We start from the raw sequence: 4,644 nt of genomic DNA on the forward strand, positions 1-4,644 counted from the left end.
TACATAGATTGTGCTTATTCCAAAAACTGAGCATACTGATAATCCGTTACATTTTATACCTATCATTTATGTACGGTAATTTATAAAATAATTTCAAAAATAGTTGCAAACCGCTTCCAAAAAGTGTTAGATGTTTGTATAGATAAATCTAAAAGCACTTTCATCCCAAGAAGGTTTATTCCAAATAATGTATTGCTGGCTAACAAAATTTTCCATGCATTCAATCAACGTAAGATATGAAGGAAAGGCTACATCGCACTCAAATTGGATATGAGTAAAACCTACGACAGAGTTGAATAGGCTTGTTTACGAGATATGATGTTAAGAATGGATTTTGCGATATTATGGGTGAATTTTATTATGCAATGTGTTACCACGGTGTCTTATTTGATTTCAATAAACGGGGAGAGAAGTGCATCATTTAAACTGAAAAGAGGTCTTTAATAGGGGGATCCACTCAGCCCTTATCTTTTCTTAATTTGTAGTGAAGGGCTTTCATCTCTGATGCATTTAGTGAAGGAGGAAAGCTTAGTAAAGGGTGCAAAAGTATGCTGGAGGGGACCAGAAGTTACTCACTTTTTACAGCGGATTGCATCCTTTTTGGTGAAACAACTGAAAGAAGTGTTAGTGCCTTGTAAGAGATTCTAAAAGAATACGAGGTATGCTCTAGACAGTGCATTAATTTTGATAAGTCCCTTTTATTTTTTTTAGTTCAAATGTTACTGAAAATGTCAGATATTTAATGCCACAAATGTTGAAGGTTCAGTTCTCATCAGACCTAGAAAAGAATTTTGGGCTTCCAAACATGGTTGGCAAGAAGAAGAAAATGGCTTTTCAAATGTTGAAAGATAGACTGATTAAAAGAATCAACAGTTGGTGTGTTAAACCCCTCTCCCAAGGTGAAAAAGTGTTCATTAATAGTGTGCGACAAGCCATACCAACTTATTCAATGTCATGTTTCTTAATGCATACATTGGTGTGAATGAAAGAATCTATATAAGTTAAAGGAGGATGGGGTTTGGGGTTTAAGAATTTAGCAAAGTTTAATGTTGCTTTGCTTGCGAAGCAAGATTGACGTTTGGCTAAAAACTTGAATTATCTATTGATGCACATGTTAAAAGCAAAATATTACCCAGAGACTACCTTTATGAGATCGACTATAGGGAATAATCTATCCTATACTTGGAAGAGTATTTGGGCCACCAAATGAGTGCTGCAGGAGGGGATGTGTTGGCAAGTGGGGGTAGGGACCGAAATCTCAATTTGGGATGATGTGTGGCTATTTGGATTTGTGGATTTTTAAAGTTCACAATAGTGCTAGAAGTAGCGATCTGAATGCAGTCTCAGAACTAATAGATCAAGGAAAAAGATGTTGGAAGAGAAATCTTATTACCAGATATTTTCCTCGGAAGAAGCTTAGTACATCCTTTGTATTTCACTATCCCAACACCCTTGGAAGATAGGAGGGTCTGGCGGAGTGAGGCAACTGGTTAGTATACAATTTGGAGTGGTTACAAACTATTGTTATAGGGAGGGGATACATCTAAACCTAGTCGCTACAATAATGATTACACCATTTTCTACAAGAAATGTGGTAGACAGATTTGCCACAAAAATAAATATTACAATATAGAGGCTCTTTAATAACTACATTCCAACATATAGCAATCTCCACTGCAGAAGGCTTCAAATTTCAGCAATCTACCTCGATGCTTAGATGGAACTGAAATGACAGAGCATGTTTTTCGAGATTGCACCACTGTAAAAGACATGTGGCAACTGTTAGAGATAACATGGAATCAAGAAGTATTACATATTAGATTTAGAGACTGGTTAATGGGTATCGTGTCTACCATTTCAGCGCGCAAGTGTAGAAAGGTGTTTTGTACTCTTTGGGTCATCTAGATAGCAAGGAATAAAGATGTGCATGAGAAGATTAAAAATTTTTCCTATGAATCAACCTTTTTCGTACAGGCATATCTCAAGGAAATAGACTATATAGATAGACACTCACCTGGTCAAGAGATTATGGTGGAAAGGTGGCGCCCACCAAATCCAGATTTTATTGAAATAAAATTTGATGCAGCTTTCAAGAATCACACAAAAGAATCATGTTCGGATTTGGTATATAGGAATTCAGATGGGCAAGTGTTGGGTTCAAGAATCATTCTTAATAGATATATACCTTCTCCTTTTACGGCTAAAGCATTGGCCTGTCTTCAAGCAGTACAAATAGGATTCAATTTGGGATTTCGAAAAGTGATAATTGGAGGGGATGCCCATTCGATTATCAGGAAACTGCAAATCGAACAATATGACAAATCTGTTATAAGTGCCTACATCAAGGACTCGAAGGAGCACATATCCTTGCTATAGAAGGGATAAGAAGAGGGAAGGTCACTTATTTGGAGGGAGTGATTCTTAATTTTGCGGTAGAAGAAATGGAGCGCGACAGAAGATGGCGAGGAAAGCCGATGTAGAGAAAGCGAGGTGCCAGGATAGCTGTGATGAAGACTATTGGAGCTTTACTTCTGCTCATCTCTGATTTATGCATTCTCTGGAAGAAGTGATTTTTGTTTTTTGAAAGGGTTTCTGTTTCTAAAATGTTTCTTTGTAAAATGAGGGTGAAAACTCATTCTTTAGGCCAAATGGTTTGGCTTCTTTAGGAGCCATCTGTTTATGTCAAACTTTGATTGTTTGTATGCTTTTTCAAGTTTAGTAAATGAGTGCAACTAATTTTCATAAAAAAATTATGGTGGTCAAAACCCTATAAATAAAAAGCATTTATAAGCCTATTCCAAGTTTCCCATCTTGTGTCTTATTATTCTCCCATCTTTGTTCTTACTATTCTATTATATTTGATATGACTATAATCTCTTTTAGTTTCATAACATTTACTAGTTTCTTTTCTCAATTTTAATTTACGTAAGACGTGTGTCCAATTCGACAAAATAGAAAACTTATTTATCTAAATTAAAATTAGTTCCCAGTGTTTTTAAAATTTTAATTAAATTTCAAATTAAATAAGATAAAAATGAATATTTTTATAATTTTTTCTTTATGTTTTATTTACTATAGATTTTTATTATTTTTATAAAATTTAAAAATATATTCAGATCTTGTTGTTTAATATATATTCTTATTTATAAAAAATTAACATATTAAAAATAATTTTCCAATATGGAGTAGCATGTTTGTTCTCGTTTTTATTAGTTTTCATAATTGGACTTGGATTCTATATCAATCTATAGCTCAACATATTATTTATAAGAAATAATAATATAAACTTATTGTTTAAAAAATTATTTAAGCGGAAATAAGTATAAATACTAAGCCAACATACAAGCAAATGTTTCAACCAATCTTTCAATAATGAACTTTTAGATACATAATTTAAAATAATATGTAAGTTAACATATCTTTTAAATACATCATTTAAAAATCATTAAATTTAGCCAATTGAGTCTCAGTTCTATCGGTATAAACATTTATTGTCAATGCAAGATGTGGGTTCGAGTATGATAAAGTGTATTATCTCCTAATTATGGGTTGGGGAGAGGTTATGAGTAGTTCTAGACATTGTGTCAAAGAGAGCAGATATTATCAGAATCTATAATTAAATTATTCAAAAAAGATGAATTAAAATTTGAAAGATTAAAGGAAATCTTTTTAGAAATAATTTTATTTTTTAAATTCTTTCTAAGGGTCGGTTACCTATCTTAAAAATAAAAGATATATCCTTGTTAGCTCGAAACAATTACTTAGAAATAAGCTTAGTGCTTGGAAGAAGTGACAAGGGAGTGGGCACTCCTTTAGCACTACGTGAAACTGAAAATAAGCAAGAGGCACAAAGTTTATTCACACAACTTGATTTTCCTACGTCTATGAAGCTTAACTCAGTGAAAAGTATCCACTATCTTAAAGCTCTTAAACAGTGATTCTAATTCCATCGCATACCCGTGACAATTTTCTCACTTGTATATTTGAATACTAGAACCCTTACCACTAATTTCACCCCTGTAAATTTAGTAAGTAAAACCACAACATAGGTTTTACTATCAATATGCACTCACAAAATATAGTTCCTCACTTGATCAGATTTAGTGCTTTTAATTATAGGTACATAACCCTATACAAGTCTTTTAATTATATTAAATTGTTCGAGATTTACTAACATAGAGAAGATCTATTACAATCCCAGTAAAAAAGTAATAAGATAAGCTGAATACAATGTAATACGAACAAGTAATATAAACATTAACTCTTGGCAGTTAAGCCATCAGAATTTCAATCCAATCTAATACCCACAATGCAAGGGATTATATGAGTGATCCAATTCGATCCAATCTTCAAAATATTTTCCCCAAGTTATATGATCTTTAATCATGTGCTAAATATCATCCACATAATCAATACAATCCATACCATATATGTTATTCAATAATTTGCCAACATCACAAATTTAGAAAATGTCTTAAACAGCAGTGATATGGGAATGGGCACTTCATTGACACTCAATTACCACTTCCATATTTTTCAACAACCACATATATATATATAATAAATTAAAAATTTAAAAAAAAAACTTGAGAACTCTCAAATAGATTGGTACATATTTTTAAATTGGGATAAATATCAAAAGTA

General features: G+C 32.4%; 1 long non-coding RNA gene across 1 annotated transcript; it reads right to left on the bottom strand.

Annotated features, from left to right (window-relative positions):
* Positions 1 to 1,370: 1,370 nt before the first annotated feature.
* Positions 1,371 to 2,773, bottom strand: LOC107895909 (uncharacterized). Its single transcript, XR_001683512.2, has 3 exons — positions 2,015 to 2,773; positions 1,854 to 1,901; positions 1,371 to 1,759 (listed from the first exon to the last, which is right to left on the bottom strand). It is a non-coding gene; the product is annotated as an uncharacterized lncRNA (long non-coding RNA).
* Between the last annotated feature and the right edge of the window lie 1,871 nt (positions 2,774 to 4,644).

The sequence above is a fragment of the Gossypium hirsutum genome, chromosome A10 (assembly GCF_007990345.1).
Source record: "Gossypium hirsutum isolate 1008001.06 chromosome A10, Gossypium_hirsutum_v2.1, whole genome shotgun sequence".
Classification (NCBI taxonomy): Eukaryota; Viridiplantae; Streptophyta; class Magnoliopsida; order Malvales; family Malvaceae; genus Gossypium; species Gossypium hirsutum.